Raw genomic sequence first — 13,354 nt, forward strand, 5'->3', positions numbered from 1 at the left:
TATGGGAGGGGACCAGCCCCGTAGTGTGCTAGTGCACCCCCCAAGGGCCCAAGGCGCCTAGGGTTTAGAAACCCTAGGGAAGGGGGCGCCTCCACCTTGCTCGGGGAGCAAGTCTCCCCCTCCTGGCCGCCGCCCCCTCTGGATGGGATCTATAGGGGCCGTCTCCCTCTCCCCTTCACCCTATATATAGAGGGGTGGTGGGAGGGCTACAGCACCCTTGCTTTTGGCGCAGCCCCTCGCTCCTCCAACTCTTCCTCCTCCTCCGTAGTGCTTGGCGAAGCCCTGCTGGAGAACCATGAGCTCCACCACCACCACGCCGTCGCATTGTCGGAGTTCTCCCCCAACTTATCCTCTCCCCTTGCTGGAACAAGAAGGAGGCGACGTCCCCGGGCTGTACGTCTGTTGAACACGGAGGCGCCATCCGTTTGGCGCTAGATCAAATCTTCCATGATTTGAATCGCCGCGAGTGCGACTTCATCAACCGCGTTCTAGTAACGCTTCCGCTTAGCGATATTCAAAGTTATGAAGATGCTCATCCTCTCCCTCTCTTGTTGCTAGAATCTCCATAGATTGATCTTGGTGTTGCATAGAAAATTTTGAATTTGTGCTATGTTACCCAACAATAAATGCATATAAAACATCCAAGACGGATAATATAATAGCATGGAACAATAAAAAAATATAGATACGTTGGAGACGTATCGAGCATCCCCAGGCTTAATTCCTTCTCGTCCTCGAGTAGGTAAATGATAAAAACAGAATTTTAGATGTGGAATGCTACCTAACATATTTATCAATGTAATTCTCTTGATTATGGCATGAATGTTCAGATCCGTAAGATTCAAAACAAAAGTTTAATATTGGCATAAGAAAAATAATACTTCAAGCATACTAACAAGGCAATTGTGTCTTATCAAAATAACATGGCCAAAGAAAGCTTATCCCTACAAAATCATATAGTCTGGTTATGCTCCATCTTCATCACACAAAATATTGAAATCATGCACAACCCCGGTTTCAGCCAAACAATTGTTTCATACTTTAGTATTCTCAAACTTTTTCAACTTTCACGCTATACATGAGCATGAGCCATGGACATAGCACTATGGGTGGAATAGATGGTGGTTGTGGAGAAGACAAAAAGACGGAGATAGTCTCACATCAACTAGGCGTATCAATGGGCTATGGAGATGCCCATCAATAGATATCAATGTGAGTGAGTAGGGATTGCCATGCAACGGATGCACTAGAGCTAGAAGTGTATGAAAGCTCAAAAGAAACTAAGTGGGTGTGCATCCAACTTGCTTGCTCATGAAGACCAAGGTCATTTGAGTAAGCCCATCGTTGGAATGTACAAGCTATCGGTGTCAAAACCGGCGGATCTCGGGTAGGGGGTCCCGATCTGTGCGTCTTAGGCTGATGGTAACAGGAAGCAAGGGATACAATGTTTACCCAGGTTCGGGCCCTCTCGATGGAGGTAAAACCCTACTTCCTGCTTGATTAATATTGAAGATATGGGTAGTACAAGAGTAAATCTACCACGAGATCACAGAGGCTAAACCCTAAGAGCTAGCCTATGATGGTATGATTGTAATTGTGATCGGCCTTCTAAGGACCATGCTCTATGGTTTATGTAGACACCGGAGAGCTAGGGTTTACATGGAGTCAGTTACAAGGAAGGAAACATAATATCCGGATCGCCAAGCTTGTCTTCCACGCAAAGGAGAGTCCCATCCGGACACGAGCCGAAGCCTTGAGTCTTGTATCTTGACGCTTCCATACTGCGGACGATGTATACAGTCCGGTTGTCCGGATACACCCTTATCCAGGACTCCCTCAGTAGCCCCTGAACCAGGCTTCAATGATGATGAGTCCGGCGCGTAGTCTTGTCTTCGGCATTGCAAGGCGGGTTCCTCCTCCGAATACTCCAAGATGGTCATCGAACACGTAAACCATGTCCGGATCTGCAAGATGATCTTCACATACCCTTAGCATATATCCTTTCTGCTGGCAATCTTCGTATGGCGTGCCCTTGCATCGTGGTCCGGTCCAACACGAACCAGCGTTTCCTGCTCCACCTTGACTCGCGTCGCGAGGCGGTTTTATCGGCACGTCCTGCCAAAGCAGAGATCGTGTCCCCCTTAATACGAGATCTTTCATCAATATGGGCATATGTGAACCCACGGCGACCGTTGGTATAATTCCGTGTATTTTAGATAAGTCTCAAGCGGTCACGCTGAGGACACTTGGTATCCATCCCTTTTATAAAGGGGTCAAGGCCTACGCCTTGTTTCCACCTCTCCTGCTCCCTCTCACACCTCGAGCTCCATCGCCCAAAACCTAAGCTCCAACACCGCAGATCCTCCAGTATGTCCAGATCCGATGCAGCAGGCCGGTGGGTGGCCTCCTTGATTCAGGAGGAGGATATCGTGAAGCTTAGGTAGGTCGGATACCTGACTACTGATACCCAGCACATGCTTCCTGCTCCGGGGCAAGTCATCCCCACGCCGGAGCCCAATGAGAGCGTCTTGTTTACTCCTCACTTCCTCCAAGGCCTAGGCCTCACCCTCGACCCCTTTGTAAGGGGGCTCATGTTCTACTATGGCTTGGATTTTCATGATCTGGCTCTAGACGCCATCCTCCATATCTCGTCTTTCATTATTGTGTGCGAGGCTTTTCTCCACGTCAACCCACACTTCGGCTTATGGCAAAAGACCTTCAATGTGAAGCCGAAGATGATCGAGGGGCGACATACGGAGTGCGGAGGTGCCACAATAAGCAGGAACACTGATGCCCCATGGCCAGAGGGTTCTTTTCCGGAAGTGTCCGACGTATGGCAACGGAGATGGTTCTATGTCACCGCTCCCAGAGGCACAAAGTGGGAAGCTGCCCACGAGTTCCGCTCAGGCCCCCATCATAGTTGGTGTCTTGGATCGATGTGGGACGGAATTTTGGGCCTGCTGGCGATGTACCAGAACTGTAGAACTGCATCCGGGAGCTCATTAAGAGGGACATAAATCTTGTCAGCATAATTCAAGTAATGCTAGTCCGGCAGATGTTGTCGTGCAAACGTGGCCCTCTCCGTATGTGGGAGTTTAATCCGGAGGGTCCGCAGACTATTGAGCACTTCTTCGGCCTGACGCTCGAAGGAATGTGTAAATTATTCTTCGGACCACAAGCAAAGTGTCCGGACACCACAGAGGATGCAGGCCTAAGCTGCAATCGCCTAGATGCCCAAGTAACTAACCTTGAAGCCGCACACTTCATTTATATTTATCATAACCATTATTCTGAGAATCCTTCCATGGCCAAGAATGGCATAACTTGGAGAGAATTAGGTGTCCGGCGCCACTTCCCGAAGGCTCGCCTGGTCCCACTATTGCAAAGATGCTGGGCCGGGCACTCAGCAAAATCCCTTCAGGGAAAGGCGAAGGAAAGGCCAGTGACGCCGAACTTCACGCGCTACGCATCCAGACCGGGGAAATCGCTACCCCTCCCGTGGAGGATAGCCGGAAAGGGGAGGCCAAAGCCTCCTCCCCATGGGAGAAGAAGAGGGCTGCCTCCGAAGATTTGGAGGCGGAGACGCCCAAGCAAGGGAAGAAAGGATCACCAGGGGCTCTGCCGCGACGGGCACCCTCACCGCGTCATGCCCACCAACGGGCCAGCCCTCCAACGAGCCAGCCCTCCAACGAGCCGTAAGTTATTCATTAATTCGAAGGTGTGATGTTACTCCGAGATCCATAACCAGGACTTCATTATTTGTAGTCCGGCGAGCAGCTCTTCTCAACAGAGTTCGTCTTCGGGGGACCTTCGCCGATGGATAGTGAGACCCCACCCAACTCTCCGCCTCATGAGGCGGGCGACACGGAGGTGTCGTCACGGAGGAGTCCGGATCTGCCGAAGCCGGAGGCTAATACGTCAGCCGCCCTGAGCCCGGAGCTTTTGGCTCCCACGGGGGGCGATGAGAAGGGTCGGGCACAGTTCAGTGTCCGGCCGGACATACTGAAGGGACGTTTGGAGCGAGCTGCACTCTCGGAGGAGCACCGCTCTTTAATGAGCACGGTGCTCACGAAGATTTCATCTGCTACCCATGGTTTGAATGAGGCATTTACAAGCCTGCTCAAAGGCTTTGAGGTATGTAGTGAGAAATGCACAATTTTTTGCTTATGAAGCAAGCACTAGGTGTGCTCCCTATAGATGGTAACCCCTGAGACTCTGGGTGCCCGCCATAGGCGGCAAACGGGGGATCGTATACTAATGTTTGCGCCGTACATGTGCGCAGGTATACAAGGATCCGGCAGCCGACCAGTCTGTGGAAGTTGCCGAACTAAGGAGGAAAATCGGATCCATCGATGTCGAGATCACGCTGGTGAATAAATGGCTTGAGGAGTCACAGGGTATGTGCTTGGTTTTTATTATAATGTATAGGAAAATGCCAAAGGGGCATAATATTAATGCAATATGTTTGCACTGCAGATGGTGTTGCTGCCGTGGAGGCCCTAAGGGCGGAACATGCTCAAGCCAAGGAACAAGCTCGGGCTAGCAATGCGGCTGCCCTAAAGGCGGACGAAGAATTGAGAGCCGAACAGGCTGCTCATTGCCGAAGCGAGGGAAAGATGGCCAAAATGGCTGCGGAGTTAAAAAATGCCGCCGACCGGTACGCACTCCTGGAAAAGGAGAATAAGGCTAGTTCGGCTAAGCTGGACAAGGCACGTAATGCCGCCAAGGAGATGCGGACCAAGATCCGGAGTATGCGGGAGGAGCTCCAACAAGCTGACAAAATCGTGGCTGGGGGCTCGTACTTACTACGGACGAAGTTCTTGGATCCGAAGAATGCTCCCCTGGCGGGTCGCATGAGTCCTGCAGACGCATATGCGGATTTGGCGAATAGTACAGCTGACGATGTCAGGTTCTTCGAGGGTCAAGGCGATGAAGAAGTGGAGAAGCTTTTCTGGTCGCAGTTCAATGCTCCCACTCGCCCGCTGCCACTGAATGAGAAGGTGGCTGCTATGGCGGAGCTCCACAGGCTGTCCGGACTTGCAATGCGGTCTGTAATAGACCATCTTTGGGCGAAGGGGCCTAAGCCGGACAGCTACTTTAGTTTGGTGCAGCAATTCCTTGGAGCCGTGTCCCGGATTGACGCCATGAGGAGGTCGGCGTGCATGTGCATAGAGGGTGCGCGGATGGCTCTAGCCCGCGTTAAAGCCTATTGGACGGATATTGAGGCCACTGTAATAGCGAGCCAGGATCCGGCGGGAGGCCAACATCCGGCCGAGCACCACTTGGCGCAAGTCACAGAAGGTGCCCGCCTGATAGAGGCGTAGTGCTCGAAGAGTGTTTTATTCGAGTGATAAGTCGAATCATTGTAGAAAAAAATGTTTAGTTTAATTATGAGGCTATGTTTATACTTTTGCCCGGAAGTATAATTGTCCCCCCTTTGCGGCCGTTCTTATATGTATAAGTAGTCCGATAGATAGCAGTCGTTGGCTTCAGCCCCCACGCAGACAATGCGGGGGTGTTCAGGAAGAAATATGCATAATCACATTGATCCAACGTCTTGGTCCGTTAAGGAGGTGATCGCACGCCGAACTAGGCAACCGGACTATATAGCTGTAACACTTTCGCTTAGCCATGGGAGTAGAATGGTGGGGCTACTATGTAGCCCCTGGTGCATGCGCACGCATCCGAATACGGGTGCGTGTGTACATGGCCGGGAAACAGCCCTTTGTTAATGCGGAGGAATCTTTAGGGATTCCGGTGAGTCTTCGAGTGGTTGAACAGTCTCTCGCTGTATCATGATAGTCAGTTTTCGGCTTTCTCTACTGAGGCGCTCATCCGGAATAACCATGGCACAATCGCAGTAGTTCTCCTTTGGCCTGCCTTAGCCGGATGATAGCGGAACGTAAGGCGGCAAACCCAGGAGCCGGGCAAACCCAACATTTGACCAAAGACATGATTCGGAGTTGATGCATATACGGCCAAACTCGTGACGCCGAACACTCCCGAGGGTATTCGGTCTTTTGTAAAAGAAGATAGGCTGACAAGAGCCTATTATAAACCCTTTATTTCTAGGTACGTGCAATTTAGTCTGCCGCGGCCAAATGCCAAAAAATGGCAGTATCCTCTGTGGGTATAGAACCCATGATTAAACAGCAAGAGGCAGTAGAAAATGTTTACACAGGGGCTTAATCTAAAAAGAAACCGGTTGCACGGGGCCCTGCTGCACGTCTGCGCCTTTGTCTCTGGTGTGCCGTATCCTGGAAGGGTATCGCGCGAACGTTGTCTGTAAAAAACGAAAAACTCGCAGGAGGGTGCAACGTGAGTATGCGATTAATAATAAAAGTGTAAGATGCTGGCCTGCCAATAAGGTCGAGCCAAGCGTGGGGCTGTATTAAATATAGGCGGCCCCTGGTTTCCGTTATGGGATTACATATACGGTGCCCTCTTTGAATTTTATCCGGGCTACCGGACTCGTCTAACCGTGTCTGTGGTCGTAATGACCAGTCATGTTTTCTAATACTGGAGGCCGCTTATAGTCCGAACACCAGGGCCGTCGCGTGTTCCTCTGCGCATGAAGGGCGCTCTATGATTCCGCTAACGGTGATGAAGCAATGGGGACCGGGCATCTTGAGTGTAAGGTGGCCATAGTGCGGCAATGCGTTGAAGTGAGCGAAGGCCGTTCTTCCTAGCAATGCGTGATAGCTGCTTTGGAAGGGTGCGACAGTGAAGAGCAGCCCTTCGCTTTTGGAGTTGCCTGCGGAGCCGAAAGTTACTTCCAGCACGACGGAGCCCCAGGCGCAGACTTCAACGCCTGGTATCACCCCTTCAAAGGTGGTGTTGCTTTGTCTAATTCTGGATGGGTCTATCCCCATTCTGCGGACAGTGTCCTCGTATATTAAATTGAGACCACTGCCGCCGTCCATGAGGACACGAGTGAGACGGTATCCGTCGATTATTGGGTCAAGCACCAAGGCCTGTGATCCTCCTTGCCGAGTTGTAGTTCGGCCGTCCATGTGATCGAAAGTGATCGGATGAGACATCCAGTAGCGAGACGTGGGTACGACGGGCTCTACATCGTGTGCTTCTATGGGCGCGCGTTCATGCCTTCTCGTGGATGTGTGAGTCGCCTGGATCATGTTTACTGTTTTAACCTCTGGCGGGAATTTTTTCTGTCCCCCAGTGTTCGGCTGGTCAGGTTCATCCTCATCTTCGCTTGGTGTGTCCCTCCCCTTGTGTTTGGCATTTAATTTGCCGGCCTGCTTGAAGATCCAGCACTCTCTATGGGTGTGGTTCGCAGTTTTCTCTGGGGTGCCATGAATTTGGCATAGTCTGTCCAGGACTCTGTTCAGACCGGACGGTCCATCCTTACTGCCTTTGAATTGCTTCTTTTGCTGATCAGGTCGTGAGCCCTTGAATCTGGTGTTGACCCTCGTGTTGTCCGGGCTCTCTTCCTTGTTTTGGCATTTGTTTTTATTACGCCGTGGCTTCCCGTTGCCATACCTTATTTCGGATGTGCTGGGGTCATCGTGCCTTTACAGGCCAGCCAGCTATCCACACCCGCGCAGAAGCGGGTCATAAGGCTTGTTAAGGCTGCCATTGTCCTTGGCTTTTCTTGGCCGAGGTGTCGGGTGAGCCATTCGTCATGGATGCTGTGTTTGAAAGCCGCTAAGGCTTCGGCGTCCGGACAGTCGACAATTTGATTCTTCTCAGTGAGGAATCTGTTCCAAAGCTTGCGGGCGGACTCTCCGGGCTGTTGGATTATGTGACTTAGATCGTCTGCATCCGGAGGCCGGACATAAGTCCCTTGAAAATTGGCCCTGAAAGCGTCTTCGAGTTCCTCCCAACTCCCAATTGAGTTTTCGGGGAGGCTTTTCAACTAGTGTCGAGCTGGTCCCTTCAACTTGAGGGGAAGGTATTTGATGGCGTGGAGGTCATCCCCACGAGCCATGTGAATATGCAGGATAAAATCCTTGATCCAGACCCCTGGGTCTGTCGTGTCGTCATATGCCTCTATGTTCATAGGTTTAAAGCCTTGTGGGAATTCATGGTCCAGTACTTCTTCGGTGAAGCACAGGGGGTGAGCAGCCCCTCTGTATCTGGGCGCATTGTGGCATGTAGTCGGCTGTTGTTGTGTTCGGACTTGATTCCGAACTGGTATCTGGCTTGTATGAGTATTTTGGTGACCATAGTCCTTCGCTGGGTTGTGTCTTCTAGATCCATATATGGACCTGGCTGCACCAGCCTTCTTATCGAGGTGCTCGCGTGGATCATGCGCAGTGTCCGCGGCCGCCCTATTATGGCTATGAAGCAGTACGTCTGGTTTCTTGGTCGAATTTTCTTTTGGTGGAACAGCCGCGTCGTCGAATTCTGGCAGTAGCTTGCGCTTCGGATAGCTTTTCGTATGGCGGTCATCACCATATATTTCTTCAGTGTCTAGCACCTTATTCCATCTGCGACTTAGCTTTTCCTGTGCGGCCTTGAGCCGTTGCTTCTGCTTTTCTAGACTTATTGCAGTGGCCATAAGCTTTCTGTGGAGGTTGTCTCGTTCCACTTGTTCGTCCGGGATGATGAATGTATCGTCGTCCGGACTGTCTTCCTGTTCTGGGGCGGCATCATGATCTCGTCCCTCCGGATCATTGTGATCGGGTATTTGCTCCGAACTTGATTTGGCAAGACCTGGCTCTTCCTGCTCCATCGCTGGGTCCATGTGGTCATTATTGCTTTCGGAGTTTGTGGGTATATCAACCCTTCTTGCGCTCTTGTCGCTATTTTTGCCATTGCTGGACTTTGAGCGGCGTCTGCGCCGCCTTTTTGGCTTTTGCCCGGGTGTTTTATCGTCTGGATTATCACTGCCGTCCTTATTGGGCGTATCTACCATGTATATATTGTGTGACAAGGTACTAGTCCCGCGCTCTAGGGATTCTGGAGCCTCTCCAGCATCGCCGTCCATACCGTCGATGTCTTTGGGGTCAAGCACGTCGGTTAATTCTTCGATCGTGGCAATAAAGTGGGTGGTGGGTGGGCGCCGAATTCCTTCGTCGCCTGCTTCCCATTCGGGTCGGACATAGTTCGGCCCGAAGCCTCCTGACAAAGAGAGAGACTTTAATGAGTTCAGCATGCCGCCAAAGGGCGAGTGCTAAAAGATGTCTGCAGTGGTAAACTCCATTATCGGAGCCCAACCTAGCTTGGCTGGCTCGAGAGTGTGCAGACCGGGACCAACGACCGGATATAAGTCCGAGGGTCCGAGGTTACAGGCCTCCACAAAGGTTAGACCTGTTTTCGGCTCCACCCCAATGAGTGTGTGGCCTGCGGGGCGAGGCCCAGCCCTCCGTCCCTAGGCAACGCAACCTGCCCCGGATTTAGATCCGGGGCTGCTGCGGGGACGATGTCCCGAGCATTGTCCGACAGCAGGTCTAGGTCGTACTCATCGTAACTGTCCGGCGTTCCTGGCGTAGGCTCGAATATGTCGAAGATCAAGTCTCCGCGAATATCTGTTGTGTAGTTCAAGCCTCCGAACCTGATCTGGCGGCCAGGGGCGAAGCTATCGATCTGCTCCAACTAGCCAAGCGAATTGGCCCGCAGCGCGAAGCCGCCGAACACAAATATCTGTCCGGGGAGAAAACTCTCACCCTGGACCGTGTTGTTGACGATTGAAGACGCCATCAAACCTTGAAGCGATGACACAGAGGAACTCTCAATGAAAGCACCAATGTCGGTGTCAAAACCGGCGGATCTCGGGTAGGGGGTCCCGATCTGTGCGTCTTAGGATAATGGTAACAGAAGAAAGGGACACAATGTTTACCCAAGTTTGGGCCCTCTCAATGGAGGTAAAACCCTACTTCCTGCTTGATTAATATTGAAGATATGGGTAGTACAAGAGTAGATCTACCACGAGATCGCAGAGGCTAAACCCTAAGAGCTAGCCTATGATGGTATGATTGTAATTGTGATCGGCGTTCTAAGGACCACGCTCTCCGGTTTATATAGACACCGGAGAGCTACGGTTTACATGGAGTCGGTTACAAGGAAGGAAACATAATATCCGGATCGCCAAGCTTGTCTTCCACGCAAAGGAGAGTCCCATCCGGACACGAGCCGAAGCCTTGAGTCTTGTATCTTGACGCTTCCATAGTCCGGACGATGTATACAGTCTGGCTGTCCGGATACCCCCTTATCCAGGACTCCCTCACAAGCCAAGTTCTATAATGACAAATTCCCACTAGTATATGAAAGTGATATCATAGGAAACTCTCTATCATGAGGATTATGGTGCTACTTTGAAGCACAAGTGTGGTAAAAGGATAGTAGAATTGTCCCATCTCTCTTTATCTCTCTTTTTTTGCCTTCTCTTTTTTTGGCCTCTCTTTTTTATTTTTTATTTTCGTCCGGAGTCTCATCCTGACTTGTGGGGGAATCATAGTCTCCATCATCCTTTCCTCACTGGTACAATGCTCTAATAATGAAGATCATCACACTTTTATTTACTTACAACTCAAGAATTAAAACTCGATACTTCGAACAAAATATGACTCTATATGAATGCCTCTGGTGGTGTACTAGGATGTGCAATGAATCAAGAGTGACATGTATGAAAGAATTATGAACGGTGGCTTTGCCACAAATATGATGTCAGTTACATGATCATGCAAAACAATATCACAATGACGAAACGTGTCATAATAAACGGAACGGTGGAAAGATGCATGGCCATATATCTCGAAATGGCTATGGAAATGCCATAATAGGTAGTTATGGTGACTGTTCTGAGGAAGGTATATGGTGGGTGTACGGTACTGGCGAGAGTTGTGTGGCACTAGAGAGGTTAGCAATGGTGGAAGGGTGAGAGTGCATATAATCCATGGAGTCAACATTAGTCATAAAGAACTCACATACTTATTGCAAAAATCTATTAGTTATCGAAACCAAGCACTACGTGTATGCTCCTAGGGGAAGGGTTGGTAGGAGTTAACCATCGCGCGATCCCGACCTCCACACAAAGGATGACAATCAATAAATACCTCATGCTCCAACTTTGTTACATAACGGTTCACCATACGTGCATGCTACGGGAATCACAAACCTCAACACAAGTATTTCTCAAATTCACAATTACTCCACTAGCATGACTCTAATATCACCATCTTCATATCTCAAGACAATCATAAGGAATCAAACTTATCATAGTATTCAATGCACTCTATATGAAAGTTTTTATTATATCCCTCTTGCATGCCCATCATATTAGTACTAAATTCATAGCCAAAGCAAATTACCATGCTGTTTTAAGACTCTCAAAATAATATAAGTGAAGCATGAGAGTTCATCAATTTCTTCAAAATAAAACCACCGTCATGCTTTAAAAAGATATAAGTGAAGCACTAGACCAAATGACAAACTACTCCAAAAGATATAAGTGAAGATCAATGAGTAGTTGAATAATTATGTAACTATGTGAAGACTCTCTAACATTTAAGAATTTCAGATCTTGGGATATTATTCAAACATGAAGCAAAACAAAATAAAACAAAATGACGCTCCGAGCAAAACCCATATCATGTGGTGAATAAAAATATATCTCCAAGTAAAGTTACCGATGAACGAAGACGAAAGAGGGGATGCCATCCGGGGCATCTCCAAGCTTAGGCTCTTGATTGTCCTTGAATATTACCTTGGGGTGCCTTGGGCATCCCCAAGCTTAGGCTCTTGCCACTCCTTATTCAGTAGTCCATCGAATCTTTACCCAAAACTTGAAAACTTCACAACACAAAACTTAACAAAAAACTCGTAAGCTCCGTTAGTATAAGAAAATAAAATCGCCACTTAGGTACTGTTTTGAACTCATTCTAAATTCATATTAGTTTTATATCTATTCTATTCCAACTTTTCTAACATTCATACCCTCCAAGACTACTCATGGATTCATCAAAATAAGCAAACAACACATAGAAAACAGAATCTGTCAAAAACAGAACAGACTATAGTAATCTGTAACTCTCGAATACTTCTGTTATTCCAAAAATCCTGAGAAATTAGGAAGTCTGAAGAAATTTGTTTATTAATCTTATGCAAAAAAGAATCAACTTTAAAGCATGCCTATATGAATTATGAAAATTGTTTTGGTGAGTGCAAAAGTTTCTATTTTTCAGCAAGATCAAATTAACTATTACCGTAAGCCATCCCAAAGGTCTTACTTGGCACTTTATTGAAACAAAAGCTACAAAACATGATTATTACAGTAGAATAATCATGTGAACACATAAAAACAGTAAGGGTAAATATTGGGTTGTCTCCCAACAAGCGCTTTTCTTTAATGCCTTTTAGCTAGTCATGATGATTTCAATGATGCTCATATAAAAGATAAGAATTGAAACACAAAGAGAGCATCATGAAGAATACGACTAGCAGATTTAAGTCTAACCCACTTACTATGCCTACGGATTTTGTGAGCAAACAACTTATTGGAACAAGAATCAACTAGCATGGGAAGGCAAAACAAGCATAACTTCAAGATTTTCAACACATAGAGAGGAAACTTGATATTATTGAAATTCTTACAAGCATATATTCGTCCCTCATAATAATTTTCAGTAGCATCATGATTGAATTCAACAATAAAACTATCACATAAACCATTCTTTTCATTATCTACAAGCATAGAAATCTTGTTACTCTCCACATAAACAAATTTCTTCTCATCAATAGTAGTGGGAGCAAACTCAACAAAATAACTATCATCTGAGGCATAATCCAATTGAAAATTAAAATCGAGATGAAAAGTTTCATGGTTATCATTATTCTTCGTAGCATACATGTCATCACAATAATCACCATAGATAGCAACTTTGTTCTCATAATCAATTGGAACCTCTTCCGAAATAGTGGATTCATCACTAAATAAAGTCATGACCTCTCCAAATCCACTTTCATAATTATCACAATAAGATATAACACCCTCCAAAATAGTTGGATCGTTACTTCCTAAAGTTGACACTCTTCCAAACCCACTTTCATCAATATAATCATCGTAGGTAGGAGGCATGCTTTCATCATAATAAATTTGCTCATCAAAACTTGGGGGACAAAAAATATCATCTTCGTCAAACATAGCATCCCCAAGCTTGTGACTTTGCATATCATTAGCATCATGGATATTGAAGGAATTCATACTAACAACATTGCAATAATGCTCATCATTCAAAGATTTAGTGCCAAACATTTTAAACATTCTTCTTTTAACACTTGGGCACAATTTCACTTTCCATCATTTTCATGAAAGACATTAAAAAGATGAAGCATATGAGGCAACCTCAATTCCATTTTTTATAGTTTTCTTTTATACAGTAAACTAGTGATA

The sequence above is a fragment of the Triticum dicoccoides genome, chromosome 4B, assembly GCF_002162155.2.
Source record: "Triticum dicoccoides isolate Atlit2015 ecotype Zavitan chromosome 4B, WEW_v2.0, whole genome shotgun sequence".
In the NCBI taxonomy this organism is placed as follows: Eukaryota; Viridiplantae; Streptophyta; class Magnoliopsida; order Poales; family Poaceae; genus Triticum; species Triticum dicoccoides.